At 43.1% G+C, this 17,018-nt stretch overlaps 1 protein-coding gene and 1 non-coding gene across 2 annotated transcripts in view; one reads left to right on the forward strand and one right to left on the reverse strand.

Moving 5' to 3' along the window:
* LOC124775952 overlaps positions 1-17,018 on the forward strand; it is a 277,099-nt gene that overhangs the window by 157,077 nt on the left and 103,004 nt on the right. The window lies entirely within an intron of this gene.
* On the reverse strand, positions 14,039-14,113 carry Trnat-ugu. The gene has a single exon. It is a non-coding gene; the product is annotated as a tRNA-Thr (tRNA).

Here is a 17,018-nt window from a genome sequence, read left to right on the forward strand (position 1 = left end):
AACTACTGCCAGGTAATCCATATCAGCGACACCAGGGGTCCTTGGACATCGTGAGAGAGCAGAATGGGGCGCCCCGCGGAACTCACGAACCTAAAACGTGGTCAGATGATTGGGTGTCACTTGCGTCATACGTCTGTACGCGGGATTTCCACCCTCCTAAACATCCCTAGGCCCACTGTTTCCGATGTGACGGTGAAATGTAAACATGAAGGGACACGTACAGCACAAAAGCGTACAGGCCGACCTCGTCTGTTGACTGACAGAGACCGCTGACAGTTGAAGAGGGTCGTAATGTGTATAGACAGACATCTATCCAGACCACCACATAGGAATTCCAAAATGCATCAGAATCCACTGCAGGTACTATGACAGTTAGAAGGTGAAAAAACTTGGATTTCATGGTCGCGCGGCTGCTCGTAAGCCACACATCACGCCGGTAAGTACCAAACGACGCCTCGCTTCGTGTATGAAGCGCAAACAATGGACGACTGAACAGTGGAAAAACGTTGTGTGGAGTAACTAACACGGTACACAATGTGGCGATCCGATGGCAGGGTGTCGGTATGGCGAATACCCGGTGAACGTCATCTGCCAGCGTGTGTAGTGCCAACAGTAAAATTCTGGGGCACTGGTGTTATGGTGTGGCCGTGTTTCTCATGGAGGGGGCTTGCACCCTTTGTTGATTTGCGTGGCACTATCACAGCACAGGCCTACATTGATGTTTTAAGCATCTTCTAGCTTCCCACCGTTGAAGAGCAATTCGGGGTTGGCGATTGCATCTTTCAACGCGATCGAGCACCTGTTCATAATGCACGGCCTGTGGCAGACTGGTTACACGACAATAACCCCCTATAATGGACTGACCTGCACAGAGTTCTGACGTGAACCCCACAGAACACCGTTGGGATGCTTTGGAACTACGACTTTGAGTCAGGTCTCACCGACCGACATCGATACATCTCTTCAGCGCAGCATTCCGTGGAGAATGGGCTGCCATTCTCCAAGAAACCTTCCAGCACCTGATTGAGCGTAGGCCTGCGAGGGTGAAAGCTGTCATCAAGGCTAAGTGTGGGCCATCTCTATATTGAATTCCAGCATCGCCGATGTAGGGCGCCACGAGCTTGTAAGTCATTCTCAGCCATGTGTCCGGATACTTGTGATCACATAGTGTAAGTTTGCCAGAACGTAATTGCTGTGCCGAGGTTATGCGACTACCGGCTGCACTGCTATATGCTGTCTCCATCCTCACCTCGATTCGAGGACGTGAAGCAAGAAGACGTCGTCTTTCGTTTTGCAACTGGACTCGCACTACAACTCGATATTTCGACACCATACTGTGTATCGTGTATTAACTGATATGACACCATGTGTCGTTTTTACCACTTAATATACATATAGGAGGCGCCGCCAAAAAGTAGGTTCGTATCACGTCCAGAGACGTCATCAGTAGTCGGATAAAATTAAACAATAGTGGGAATGAGTATTCTGATAGGAATGCACAGGAGTAGTGAGGAGGTTTTTGGGAATAATGCAGTGCATTTTCAGTCTTGTGACGGCAGTGGTTATCCCACAACTCCAGGTCAAACTGGCTGCTATGGTATTGTCTCCCAAGGATTGCGAGGTTTGCGCCGTTTCCGATTTCTGGACGCTCAGAAACAATCCGCAGCAGAGATTCGTCGCCAATTGTGCCACATGTATGGACGCGACATTTTGGTCGACAGCATGGTCAGTCCTTCGCTGAAGGACGAACCAACGTTCACAATGAAGACCGTAGTGGTCGACCATCCCTGCTGACAGCAAAACCGACTGGAACCGTGCGGCAAGCACTTTTGCAGAACCGGTGCTTCACAACTTCAGACCTCTCTCGTCATTTTCACCAGACGTCTCTCTCGCTGTTGCACGTTGTCTCCAGGTGGCCTGGATTTCATGAAGTGTGTGCTGCTCCACTGACGTTCATACAGCGGTACGCAGAGAAGGGTAACGAGTATCGCGACCATATTGGGGGTGTCGCATGCCACATAAGATGGCATGCCACACCAGAAACAAAACAAAAATCCATGCATTGGCCTATAGTGGTTCACGTGTGAAGACTACATTCAGGCAGACAGTCGGTGTACAAAAAATCATGTTCGCTATATTCCGGGATCGGAATGGTGTCCTCCTGAGCGAGTTTTTACCGCGAGTGGACACCGTTAATGCTAATCGGCATTGTCAGGCGTAGAAGTACAAGAGGCATTACGCTTCTACGTAACAATGCCACACCTCATGTAGCCAACAGCACACGAAATGTGTTGAATCAGTTTGGATGGGAGATCTTAGACCAACCATCCTTCAACCCCAATCTCGCCCGAAATAACTTGCATCTCTTCCATCTCGTGAAGTGTTTCCACAACAATGCTGAGATGCAGACTGAAATGTCGTCGTCGCTCCAGATGTTCGAGTCAAACTCATATGATTTTCTCATACATTTAATGGTATATCATTACGATAAATGCCACAGCATGCTGGTGACTATGTTGAGGAGCAGCCAGCGAATCTACGTAAATATTTCAATAAATATTTCTCAATTATTGTTTTTTTTTGTTTTCTTAATCGGCCATCGGAACTTACTTTCTGGATCCACATCGTACTTATTACAGAGACGAACAGCAGAGTTTTTATTTAATCATCAACATAATTCGACGGAACCTTTAAGGATGGCATCTGTCGAGAAAAACCACCTACAATCGACGAGCTATACAAAAATCGTAGCGTCATATTCTGCAGTTATGCCACATACACTGAAAGTCTGAAGATCTGAGCCATCAGGATTGTTTAGAAGGTTATGACAAATAGCCTCTTGAGACAGTTCTGATTTATTCTGATAGCAGACCTAGCGATCTAGTTCGGTGAGTTTGAATATAACATCTGCTGAGAGATCAACAAATTACCGGCTTGGGGGACTTCCTGTATGTTATGGATTCAAAGTTGCCTTTTCCGCGAACAATAACTTACAAAACAATCTCATCCACAATCTTAAGTTCACAGTTGCTCCGATACACAATTCAGAAGTGTGTAAAATCCCGTATATTATATAGGACAAACTGGAAGGTGTTTTACTGTGAGGTACAAAGAACATTTGTTGGGAAAAAGAGGCAATAAATGTACACAATTCCACTTATGCTGATCATCTGCTAATTCACAAACCGAAACGCGTTGAAGAAATTTCCACTTTACATACAGAAAGGAAAGGTCATAGGCTAGATATACTCGAAGAGCTAGAGAGATTTTCAATCATATATCTAAGAACGATGGCCTCATCCTCAATGAAGAGTTACAGCTACGAAACAAAATTTTTTTCACTGGTTTAAGGCCACTGCTCGCGGAATTTTGATTTCTCTATTTTTTACTATACTTTTCCTGCTTCTGGTTTCGAAAATTTATTTTCTTCTAATCTCGTAGATTAGATTTCATGCAAATATCTTCTGGGTTCTACAGCTGTTTGTAAGTTTTTTCTATGTCATTCTGTCGTTTACGTAAATGTAATTTCTGTAAAGCCTGAGAGACGGCTCTGTTACACTTAATCTAAGCTCTCTTTTTTTTAAATTAACAGACTTTTTTTCAATTATTTCTGTTATAATGTTTCAAATGGTTACGTGTTCCTGTCCGCGCCTGATAGGTGGCGCAACTCGTATTGTTTACGTGGCACCAATGTAAGCCACTGGGCCAATCAGTCTGACGTTGTTCCCAGCTGGGTACACGTGGCAAAAGCTACAACGTTTTGTTTTACGTTTGACTTGAGCATAGCTGCTCAAAATTCTGACTACTGTTTCTTAGCAACGTAATTTTTTCGTAAGTAACATTTGTGCATCATGAAAATTGTCTTCTTTGTTAATGTGGTTTTTTTGTCATACCTGATTTTCTATGTATTATTTTATAGGATGTAGCAACTGCTCATTCTGATGAAGACATCCCTAGCAGGTGTCGAAACCTAGGTCAATGTAGGCCGGCCGCGGTGTTCTAGCGGTTCTAGGCGCTCAGTCCGGAGCCGCGCGACTGCTACGGTCGCAGGTTCGAATCCTGCCTCGGGCATGGATGTGTGTGATGTCCTTAGGTTAGTTAGGTTTAAGTAGTTCTAAGTTCTGGGGGACTGATGACCATAGATGTTAAGTCCCATAGTGCTCAGAGCCATTTGAACCATTTCTAGGTCAATGTACCTAACATTTATGTGCAACCAGTTGGCTATATAATCTTAGAGCTGTATATTAACTGAGTTGGAAATGTTACGGACTACTTTAATTGACTAAGCTCCGCACTCACCAATACGATCGATGGACTTACAATAACCGACCACTCGCAGCGGGCAACTAACAGCTCAGCGATAATGCGGTAGCACTCAATGAATGCCCGCCTGCGCCACCTTAAGACTGAAAAATATAATTATATTCTCAGTTATTAGTTCTGTATGATCAGCTGTCCTGCAAACTGCTCAGCACCAAGCCAGACTTAATTATTATGGCTTTCAAATGTACTTACTTGACTTTACGATAGCTAAGGCGAGAATGTCGCTACGTACATTATGTATAGAATTGGAAGAATGTATATCATTGTGATACAGTTATAATTTGCGACTTATGATTGGTAGATTGCCGTTACTGAAGTGATTTTGTTATTGTGCAGGCTGTGTGGAAATTTAGGGCTGAGTATTCCTAGCTCATATGTGATTTTAAATCCGTAATGGGAAGTGACAGTTTATTTACTCTTAGGAAGGCTGTGGAAATTGGGAATTTTTGCAATCGCAATACTTGCGATTTCTCTCCACCCTGAGTACGAATTCAGATAATTAGAATATTATTCACAGCTTGTTAACATAGCGATTACCGTGGGATATAGTACAGGCCCCGTTGACAGAAGATACGCCACAAGGTGCTAGTGATTACTCTGAACATGTAACACAACTCCCATTTAGAGTACCTACAACACAGTTTTGTAAAATAACTTACGGACCATCAAACAGTGGTTACATTTTTTTAAATATATGTCATTGTCATCTTGGTGAGAATCAAAACTGGGTATAAACAATGTGTCTTTAGCAAGGTCGCAAAGAATAGTATTATTTACGCAGGGCATACCATAGTAGGAATCAGAAGATGAAATATTGCCTGCAGGCAGCTACGACGCTACAGATTAAGTGGTTTGCAAAATTTATTGCCAGTGAGCCCAGGAGCTTCGAACGGCACTTTCACACAGTTGGCAATATATTATAACCGTTCCCGCAAAAAGCGCAAACTTTATCGCCGCTCTCTAGGAGTGCAGAGATTAATCTGTACGAGTATTTACAAACGTCAGGTAGAACTGTAGCAAGAAGATTTCTGTCTCGACGAAGAAACTTGCTGCCTTATCCATTACCCCACCGAAGGAGAGACTTTTTCATTCCACAACTACACCTCAGATTTCAAGCGAAAATGTCTTCTCCAACGTTCCATCTCACTTGTTACTTTCATTCCACAGTTTTGGTATTCGCCGGGTTTCATTGTGCTACAATCTCTATCATTCTGATACGAGACACGACTTACTTCGACAATGTTGATGGACGGTCGCTAGCACGAAGGTGATGGAATGAATGATGTGAATTATTTTGTGGATTATCTGCTCTACCGATATAATTCCAGTTATAAAAGACGGTACCTGGCGTTTTACTGTCTACTAAGAGGACTCGACACAGAGGAAAATCATTAGTATATTTTTACTAGCGAGGTAGGAAAGGATCAGTAGTCGCTCTTTGCAGATGTGCTGGTTACTAAGAATGGTGAGTACTTGGGTCCCAGCGTGCATCGAAAACCGATGCACACGGATTGATACTGCGCAAACTATCAAAACATTATCCGAGACGAAAAAGAGATATCATTAACAAGCCACACACGTGAGCCGCAGCACCTGGAACGAGAGATGCAACACCTGAAATTCATCTGAAGACGTAACGCGCTATACACGAATTGTTATGAAACCTAACGCGCGATGAAGTCATACCACAGAAGAATAAATTTGGGGTACAGCATTTCTGCCATACATCCCCAGGCTAAACGAACAGAATCGGCCATAAACCGCACAAACACGGCGTAAAATCTATATAAAAATCGACGAAGAAGATTAGATGGTGTTTTAGATGGACAAAGGACAAAAGGAACCCACTAGCAATGTCGGGAATAGACTGAGCATGCAAAAGTCTCTAATGGAATGAGCTGTCGCATCAGCAATAACAGGATCAGCGAACATGAATGGACTGATGACCTCAGATGTTAAGTCCCATAGTGCTCAGAGGCATTTGAACATGAGTGGTGTTGTAGACTGAGGCGCTTGGAGAAACTGGATGTGGCGGAGCACACCCTGTGTGTGAACGATGATGTAAAAAAATTCGATGACACACGGGTTCTTACAGTCGAGAAGAGCTATCATGCCATTCTTTTCTGAGAACCCACCAAAATTCATAAGCATGACAACAGTTTTAACATGAAACAAGAAAGCCAAAGGGTCTTGGATTCCCATACAGCAGCCAACGACTGTTGGAAGTTACGGTGGAGGAGCTATGGCGATGATTATCAGGGAAACGCTCCCCACTGATTCTAGCGCAGAGAGCACATATACCCTCCAGCCACGGGCTCGAGTCCAGTCCACCATCAGAAGAGCCGGTCGGGGTGGCCGGGCGATTCTAGGCGCTAGTCTGGAACCGCGTGACCGCTACGGTCGCAGGTTCGAATCCTGCCTCGGGCATGGATGTGTGTGATGTCCTTAGGTTAGTTAGGTTTAAGTAGTTCTAAGTTCTAGGGGACTGATGACCTTAGAAGTTAAGTCCCATAGTGCTCAAAGCCATTTTTTGAACCATCAGAAGATGTAGTTGCATCTAGCCACTCGTGCTTGTGAAACATCAGAAAAATCATTAAGCAAACTTCTACCAAGGATCAAGAGATGAAAGCAACGCAAGAAATACACCAACAATTGACCAACAAAGTCTCAGCAGTTTTACACTACATCGGTACAGGAGAAGACTTCAAGTTTCTACCGATGCTTTTTCTAACACTCGTGGTCTAGGGGTAGCATTTTTGATTCATAATCAAAATGTCTTCGGTCTCGGAATCGAATCCCGCCGTTGATAAAACTATGATTGATAATCAGCATTGCCAGCCGAAGAATTCCTGCATAAGAAGTCACCCCTTGTCAAAGAGGTCGCAGGAGCGGACAGAGGTTCAGGGCACACTCTTGCTCTCGGGTGGGGAACTCCCCTAAAGACGGAAGAATCAGAAATGATCAACGGTATGAGGATGCAAAAGGCAGTGGAAACCACTGCATTAAAGACAGGTAACTTGTATCCACAGGACATGTGGCCTGTAATTGAAGAAGTGTCATTGGCAAAAGATTCCGGAATAGTCCCCCATTCGGATTACCGGGAGGGGACTGCCAAAAAGATTGAATAATCGTCGGAAGGATAACCTTCTACGAATCGGGGCGCGGAATGTCAGGAGCTTGAACGTGGTAGGGAAACTAGAAAATCTGCAAAGGGATATACAGAGGCTCAATCTAGATTAGTAGAGTTCAATGAAGTGGAAAGAAGACAAGGATTTCTGGTCAGATGAGTACAGGGTAATATCAGCGGCAGCAGAAAATGGTGCAACGGGAGTAGGATTCGTTATGAATAGGAGGGTAGGGGAAGTGTGTTACTGTGAACAGTTCAGCGATAGGGTTGTTTTTATCAGGATCGACAGAAAGCCAACACCGACAACGATAGTTCAGGTACACATGCTGACGTCGCAAGCTAAAGATGAATAGATAGAGAAAGTGTATGAGAATATTGAAAGGCTAATAGAGTATGTAAAGGGATATGAAAATCTAACAGTCACGGGAGATAGCAAGCCAACACCGACAACGATAGTTCAGGTACACATGCTGACGTCGCAAGCTAAAGATGAATAGATAGAGAAAGTGTATGAGAATATTGAAAGGCTAATAGAGTATGTAAAGGGATATGAAAATCTAACAGCCACGGGAGATTGGAATGCAGTTGTAGGGGGGAAGGAGTAGAAGAAAAGGTTACAGGAGAATATGCGGTTGGGAAAAGGAATGAGAGAAAGACTAATTGAGTTCTTTAACAAGTTTCAGAAGAATGCTGAAGATTAGATGGGTAGATCACATAACTAATGAGGAAGTATTGAATAGGATTGGGGAGAAGAGAAGTTTGTGGCACAACTTGACCAGAAGAAGGGATCGGTTGGTAGGACATGTTCTGAGGCATCAACGGATCACCAATTTGGTATTGGAGGGCAGCGTGGAGGGTAAAAATCGTAGAGGGAGACCAAGAGATGAATACACTAAGCAGATTCAGAAGGATGTAGGTTGCAGTAGGTACTGGGAGATGAAAAAGCTTGCACAGGATAGAGTAGCATGGAGAGCTGCATCAAACCAGTCTCAGGACTGAAGACCACAACAACAACAACAAGTTTCAGCTAGCAATAGCGAACACTCAGTTCAAGACCACAAGAGGAGGAGGTATACTTGGAAAAGGCCGGGTGATACGGGAACACTTCAGTTACATTATATCATGGTCAGACAGAGATTCCGAAATCAGATACTGGATTGTAAGACGTACCCACCGAGCAGATATAGACTCAGATCACAATATAGTAGAGATGAAAAGCAGGCTGAAGTTTTAAACATTAGAAAGAATCGATACGCAAAGAAGTTGGATACGGAAGCATTAAGGAATGACGAGATAAGGTTGAAGTTCTCTAAGGCTATAGATACAGCAATAAGGAATAGCTCAGTAGGCAGTACAGTTGAAGAGGAATGGACATCTTTGAAAATGGCAATTACCATGGGTAACAGAAGAAATACTTCAATTGACCGATGAAAGGAGGAACTACAAAAATGTTCCGGGAAACTCAGGAATAAAGAAATACAAGTCGCTCAGGAATAAAATAAATAAAAAGTGCAGGGAAGCTAAGACGAAATGGCTGCAGAAAAAATGTGAAGACATCGAAAAAGATATAATTGTCGGAAGGACAGACTCAGCATACAGGAAAGTCAAAACAACCATCGGTGACATTAAAAGAAAGGATGATAACATCAAGAGTGCAACGGTAATTCCACTGTTCAATGCAGAGGAGAGAGCGGATAGATGGAAAGAATACATTAAAAGACTCTATGAGAGGGAATATTTGTCTGGTGTGAAAGAAGAAGAAAGAGGAGTAGATTTAGAAGAGATAGGGGATTCAGCATTAGAATCAGAATTTAAGAGAGCTTCGGAGGACTTAAGATCTAATAGGCAGAAGGGATAGATAAAATTACATCAGAATTTCTAAAATCATTGCGGGAAGTGGCAACAAAACGACTATTCACGTTGGTGTGTAGAATGTATGACTCTGGCGACGTACCATCTGATTTTCGGAAAAGCATCATCCACACAATTCCGAAGATGGCAAAAGCTGACAAGTGCGAGAATTATCGCACAATCAGGTTAACAGCTCACGCATTCAAGCTGCTTACAAGAACAATATACAGAAGAATGGAAAAGAAAATTGAGGATACGCTTTTTAGCTTTAGAAAAGGTAAAGGCGCGAGAGAGGCAATTCTGACGTTGCGGCTAATAAGGAAGCAATTCTAAAGAAAAATCAAGACACGTTCACAGGATTTGTCGACCTGGAAAAAGCGTTCGACAATGTAAAATTGTGCAAGATGTTCGAAATTCTGAGAAAAGTAGGGGTAAGCTATAGGGAGAGACGGGTCATATACAATATGTACAACAGCCAAGAGGGTATATAATAAGGGTGGACGACCAAGAACGAAATGCTCGTATTGAAAAGGGTATAAGACAAGGATGTAGCCATTCGGCCCTACTGTTCAATCTGTACATCGAGGAAACAATGATGGAAATAAAAGAAAGGTTCAGGAATGGAATTAAAATTTAAGGTGAAAGGATATTAATGATTCGAATTGCAGATGACATTGCTATCCTGAGTGAAAGTGAAGAAGAATTACATGATCTGCCGAACGGAATGAACAGTCTAATGAGTACAGAGTATGGACTGAGTGTAAATCGCAGAAAGACGAAGGTAATGAGTAGTAGTAGAAATGAGAACAACGAGAAACTTAACATCAGGATTGATGGTCACGAAGTAGATGAAGTTAAGGAATTCTGCTACCTAGGCAGTAAAGGAACCAGTGACGGACGGAGCAAGGAAGACATAGAAAGCAGACTAGCAATGGCAACAAGGGAATTCCTGGCCAAGAGAAGTCTATTGATATCAAATATCGGCCTTAATTTGAGGAAGAAATTTCTGAGTATGTACCTCTGGAGTACAGCATTGTATGGTTGTGAAATATGGACTGTGGGAAAACCGGAAGAGATGAGAATCGAAGCATTTGAGATGTGGTGCTACAGACTAATGTTGAAAATTAGGTTGACTGATAAGGTAAGGAATGAGGAGATTCTGCGCAGAATCGGAGAGGAATAGAATATGTGGAAAACATTGATAAGGAGAAGAGACAGGATGACAGGACGTCTTTTAAGACATGAGGGAATGAATTCCATGGTACTAGAGGGAGCTGTAGAGGGCAAAAACTGTAGAGGATGACAGAGATTGGAATACATCCAGCAAATAATTGAGGATGTAGATTGCAAGTGGTACTCTGAGATGAAGAGGTTGCACCGGAGAGGAATTCGTGGCGATCCGCATCAAACCAGCCAGAAGACTGATGAAAAAAAAAGCATGCCTTTATTAACTACGAAAGAAGAAAGCACGTTAGCTGTCCGTCCTTTGTTCCATAGTGGTGCCGGCATGAAGAGACAACACTAAAGCTTCTGAAATGTAAGCACCTATTCGCCACCGCCCAGTGGCATCGTATCTGCGAAAAGGATGGAACAAACTTCATGGATCCATGCAACACGTAGCACCCTGGCAAGAAATTACAAAATGCCTGGCGATATGATAATGTGAGAATTATAATGTAAGAATTACCTGAGATTGACTGCTGCCTTGGAATGACCATCGACATAGAACCACCCTTAAGAAATACAGCTGAAATCTGTGCATAATGGACCATCTGGACTCTTGCCAATGTAGGATTCACTACTAGGACCAGATAACATTATCTGGCGCTGTGGTCGCTGCTGCAAGTCCATGCCCTGGGTGCCCGTGTTCAGGTTCGAGTGCTGGTTTTTGCCTAGAGCTCTTTGACGTGACGTCACATGTGTTGGATTGCTGTTGAAGTTGCTCGTCAATATTTTATAAAGTTTTAGTCTTCATTTACTTATTTTAAAGTTTATTTGTGTTAATAGTTGCTGCACAAGTAACCTGTTAATGGATTTTCATTAATCTCAGCATTTCTTCCTGTGTTATTGACTCGAGTGGTCTGTTATTCGTGACTGTGCTTACTTCCTTAATCCAAGCCTCACGCCTCAGTAGTGTGTTTACATTTTGCGGCGTGCAGTTGCAGCATTGGGCATTCTGTTAGCAAAAGGGTGAATAGACTCTCAGACCATGATGCACAAATTTTAAGATTAAAGGCTTTTGTACTCAAACGAATGTCACATATAATTACAAACTATGTAAGAAAGCTAATCCAACAGCAATAGAGAGTTTTTTAAACCTTGTCAGGAAACAGGAGTGGCAGGAAGTGTGTAGTGCCGATAACATAGATGATAAATGCTTTCCTTAACACATTTCTCATGCTCTCTGTTTCCTTAACACATTTATCATGCTCTTTGAGAGTTGCTTTCCATTAGAACGTTCTAAACGGGGTACTAGCAGTAATAGGCAGCCCGGGTGGCTGACTAGTGGGATAAGGATATCTTGTACAACATAACGGGAATCAAATCAAAATGTTAGAAGTAGTCACAATCGAGCTAGAGTAGCCCATTACAAACAGTATTGTAAGGTGCTTAAAAATGTTATTAGGAAGGCAAAGAGTATGTGGTATGCAAATAGAATAGCTAATTCACAGGATAAAATTAAAACCATATGGTCAGCTGTGAGGGAAGAGTCTGGTCAGCTACACAAGGCTATTAATGGGAGCAAAATGCAAAACATAAAACATATACTTGATTATATTCCGCATGAATATAGGTATGTCTATGATGATTACCAGTTTCGATTCCGTAGAAATGTTGGAACACATGAGACAATACTGACCCTACGGCTTATCTTAGAAGCTAGATTAAGAAAAGGCAAACCTACGTTTCTAGCATTTGTAGACTAAGAGAAAGCTTTCGAAAATGTTGTCTTTAATACTCTCTTTCAAATTCTGAAGGTGGCAGGGGTAAAATACAGGGAGCGAAAGGCTATTTACAATTTGTACTGAAAACAGATGGCAGTTGTAAGAGTCGAGGGACATGAAAGGGAAGCAGTGGCTGGGAAGGGAGTGAGACAGGGTCGTAGCCTCTCCCCGATGTTATTCAATCTGTATATTGAGCAAGCAGTGAAGGAAACAAAAGAAAAATTCGGAGTAGGTATTAAAATCCATGGAGAAGAAAATAAAACTTTGAGGTTTGCCGATGACATTGCAATTCTGTCAGAGACAGCAAAGGACTTGGAAGAGCAGTTGAACGGAATGGACAGTGTCTTGAAAGGAGGGTATAAGATGAACATCAACAAAGGCAAAACGAGGATAATGGAAGGTAGTCGAGTTAACTCAGGTGATGCTGAGGGAATTAGATTAGGAAATGAGACACGTAAAGTAGTAAAGGAGTTTTGCTATTTGGGGAGTAAAATAACTGATGATGGCCGAAGTAGAGAGGATATAAAATGTAGACTGGCAATGGCAAGGAAAGCGTTTCAGAAGAAGAGAAATTTGTTAACATGGAGTATAAATTTAAGTGTTAGGAAGTCGTTTCTGAAAGTATTTTTATGGACTGTAGCCATGTATGGAAGTGAATCGTGGACGATAAATAGTTTAGACAAGAAGAGAATAGAAGCTTTAGAAATGTGGAGCTACAGAAGAATGCTGAAGATTAGATGGGTAGTTGGGGAAAAGAGGAGTTTGTAGCACAACTTGACTAGAAGAAGGGATCGGTTGGTAGGACATGTTCTGAGGCATCAACGGATCACCAATTTAGTATTGGAGGGCAGCGTGGAGGGTAAAAATCGTTGAGGGAGACCAAGAGAGGAATACACCAAGCAGATTCAGAAGTATGTAGGCTGCAGTAGGTACTGGGAGATGAAGAAGCTTGCTCAGGATAGAGTAGCATGGAGAGCTGCGTCAAACCAGTCTCAGGACTGAAGACCACAACAACAACAACATGATGATTTGATGAAATGGCCTGTTCGTAACAGTGCTGATGGTGGTGATGATGATCAGTGCAACCATTTTTAATGTGTTTTGATTAGAGTTACAGTACTATTAAATAGTATAAATAAAAAACGAAACAACTTAAGGCACTACTAAAAATGTAGCTTGAGGATGTGTATGAATTACATCCTCAAGAAAGACTTTTTTTTTAAAAGAGGCTGCAAAACTTAGCAAGTGCAATAGTGGTAAAATATGCATTTCATTCTGTTCTGTAAACACTGGAAACTAATCCTGTTTCATTCCATATACTCAACCACAGAATGTCTTCCTGAAAACATAAGATTTTGGAGTAAGGTCCTTTCGAAAATGATTATATCAAAAATGGTAACTAGTACTATAGGTTACAGAACGCATGTGACTCATTTAACAGTCATGAGACTGCCTTATACGAATAAATTCTAGTACAATGTGTGGGAACAGAACTAGCAAAAATACACTGATGAGCCAAAACATTTGACCACCTGCTTAATAGCTTGCTTTTCCGTCTTTGGAATGAAATACATCACTAATTCTGCATATCAGGGATACCACCGTTTCTTGTTATATTTGTAGGTGTGTGCCATTAGATGTGTACGCACAGGTCGAGTAATTCGCGTAGGGAACCGGCAGCTGATTTGCGAACGCGATGATAGCGTCCGATAGCAATGAGGTGATAATTAAATGAACACCCTAGCTGCAAACATGCGTTGATGTACTTCATTGCGGACGTGTTGAAAATGTGTGCTCCGACCGGGACTCGAACCCGGGATCTCCTGCTTACATGGCAGACGCTCTATCCATCTGAGCCACCGCGGGCACAGAGGATAGTGCGTCTGCAGGGACTTATCCCTTGCACGCTCCCCGTGAGATCCACATTCCCGACATGTCCACACCACTATATTCGTAGTGCGCCTAATAGATGTTTGCCCATCATACCCATTACTGGTGGCAGATTAATCTACCAAGTCCCGTACGAGTTCGGGCATAGCGTCTGCGTTCGCACAAGAAGGTCAATGGCCGGGAAGTACAGCAACGCCTGTTTGCAGCTAGGGTGTCCATTTAATTGTCATTTCATTTCTAGCAAAGCTGCATGGTCATCCACGGCAACTGTTCTTTCGAGAACAGATACTACCGTCATATACAGTTAAAATATTGCTTCCCGGCCATTGACCTTCTTGTGCGAACGCACACGCTATGCCCGAACTCGTAGGGGACTTGGTAGATTAATCTGCCACGAGTAATGAGTATGACGGGCAAACATCTATTAGGCGCACTACGAATGTAGTAGTGTGGACATGTTGGGAATATGGATCTCACTGGGAGCGTGCAAGGGATAAGTCCCTGCAGACGCACTATTCTCTGTGCTCGCGGTGGCTCAGATGGATAGAGCGTCTGCAATGTAAGCAGGAGATCCCAGGTTCGAGTCCCGGTTGGGGGCACACATTTTCAACATGTCCCCAATGAAGTACATCAACGCCTGTTTGCAGCTAGGGTGTCCATTTAATTATCATTTCATTTCTAGCAAAGCTGCATGGTCATCCACGGTAACTGTTCTTTCGGGAACAGATACTACCGTCATATATAGCGTCCGATAGCGATCCAGATAGGTTCCATACTATTTACATCAGCAGAATTTGGTCGTCAAGACATTACCGTGGGTTCCATTATAATGCTCCTCAAACCACTGTAAAACTCTTATGGCTACTAGACACGGGCAATTATACTGTTGAAAGATGAAATCGGCGGCGCGGAAGACCTCAAGCATGAAGGGATGCAGATGGTTCGCAACTGTTAGCGCGTCTTCGATTACTACCATACGTCCGATGCAAGCGCAGGAAAATGTCGCCCGTAACACAAGACCATTCTCACCATCATTCGCCCCTGGTGTGCTGCACGTCTCAAGCCGCCGTTCACCCAGATGACGGCTTTTGTGCAGACGACCATCGACCTGGTGTAGCAAAAATGTGACTCAACCGAAGAGCCGACACGTTTCCATCGATCGACCGTTTAATCTCGCTGGTCCCGTGCCCACTGCAGTCGTAGTGGTGGTCTGCTGCGGAGCTCCATGTTCAACAATGTACGATGAACGGTGTGCTCCGAAACACTTCTGCGTGCACCAGCATATTTCTCTTTCGGCAGAGATCCCACTATCCTGTTTTACAGAGCAGACGAACCTACGAACCCCACGTTCTGCGAAGAGTCGTCGACGTCCAATCATTAAGCTCCTAGTGGTAGTTTAACTTTCTTACCTCTTTGCGTAGATGCTTACGACAGTAGCACCTGAACATTTGGATTACTCGTTCAGAGACTCTGCGTAACAATAATCATCTGCCCTTAGACAAAGTCGCTTATCTGAGTGGATTTCCCCATTTAGAGCCCACGTCTTCGCTAGGGTGATCCCCATCCGTCTCTGTTGCGCTTACATACTTTTCATAGCACGTCACGTGCCTGCAACGCCAGCAGGTGACATCCTTCGCCGGCCAGAGCGGCCGAGCGGTTCTAGGCGCTACAGTCTGGAACCGCGTGACCGCTACGGTCGCAGTTTCGAATTCTGCCTCGGACATGGATGTGTGTGGTGTCCTTAGGTTAGTTGGGTTTAAGTGGTTCTAAGTTCTAGGGGACTGATGACTCAGAAGTCCCATAGTGCTAAGAGCCATTCGAACCATTTTTGACATCCATCCTCGCTTTGGGCAATGGTCTTAATGTTTTGGCTGAACGGTGTATATCACGTAGTTGCAATCTTTCATCAAAAGCCTACATATATTCTTCTGTAAACCTGTATATGTTCAACCACGACATCGCAAGTTTAAACCTTTACGTCCGCACGTCTCGTACACATTTATTCGCTTGGCGCCGGCAGCGCTAGGTCGTATTACTTGGCTTGTCGCCGGCCGCTTGTCATCTTCCCGTTGATGACAAGCTTCAAACACATTGACTTTTTCGCGCTTTAATTTTCCGGAAATCCTCTATTTTGCCGTATCGTTCCACAAACTCGAATTTTCTTTTCAAGTAACTTCTTTGCAAGTTCTACACTGTTATAATAATTATCCATGCAGAGGTGATGTCACTTTCCATCAGAAGGTGTCAATAGTTCCGACACTGTTTTTGCTAAAGGCTGTCGAGCGACGGAATATATCTTGAATGAGGAAATGTATCCCGTACTCGAATCACACAGCATCCGAATGAGTATGCCGTATTTCGCAATTTTCGATGGACTGTGAACTTTAAAATTTAACCGTCAACGCCACGGTATCATTCCTTCATCATCTGAGATGTTTTGACTTAGATTAAACGTTTCTTTAAACTTTTTGGAAAAATAATCAATTCCGAACTGCACTTTGACAAGCCAGTCGGCACTATCCAGTTTATTGTTGCTGTCGGGAAATTGTAAAAATTATAATATTTGTCTGAATCGGTTGCGGGACATCGTTTTGCCAAATATCGCTGTGTCTATCAACGGATTCGTTGACCAATAATTATTGATCCTTGATTTTCTTACAATTCCCATAAGGATAGCAAGCCCAAACCATTTTCTAAGTTCGAGTCCCGTAACGTCGACAAATTTGGCATTTTTTTAAATCCAGTTTCCTTCTATTGCAATTTGGACTGTAGTACTTTTTGGTTTCGTTGCTAATATATTCAAATACATCGTTCCCAATATGTAATTGTACGGTGTCCTCGACGCTCTGTGTATCTTTCGGAAATAGGTTTGGACCCGGGGA

The sequence above is a fragment of the Schistocerca piceifrons genome, chromosome 2, assembly GCF_021461385.2.
Source record: "Schistocerca piceifrons isolate TAMUIC-IGC-003096 chromosome 2, iqSchPice1.1, whole genome shotgun sequence".
Taxonomy (NCBI): domain Eukaryota; kingdom Metazoa; phylum Arthropoda; class Insecta; order Orthoptera; family Acrididae; genus Schistocerca; species Schistocerca piceifrons.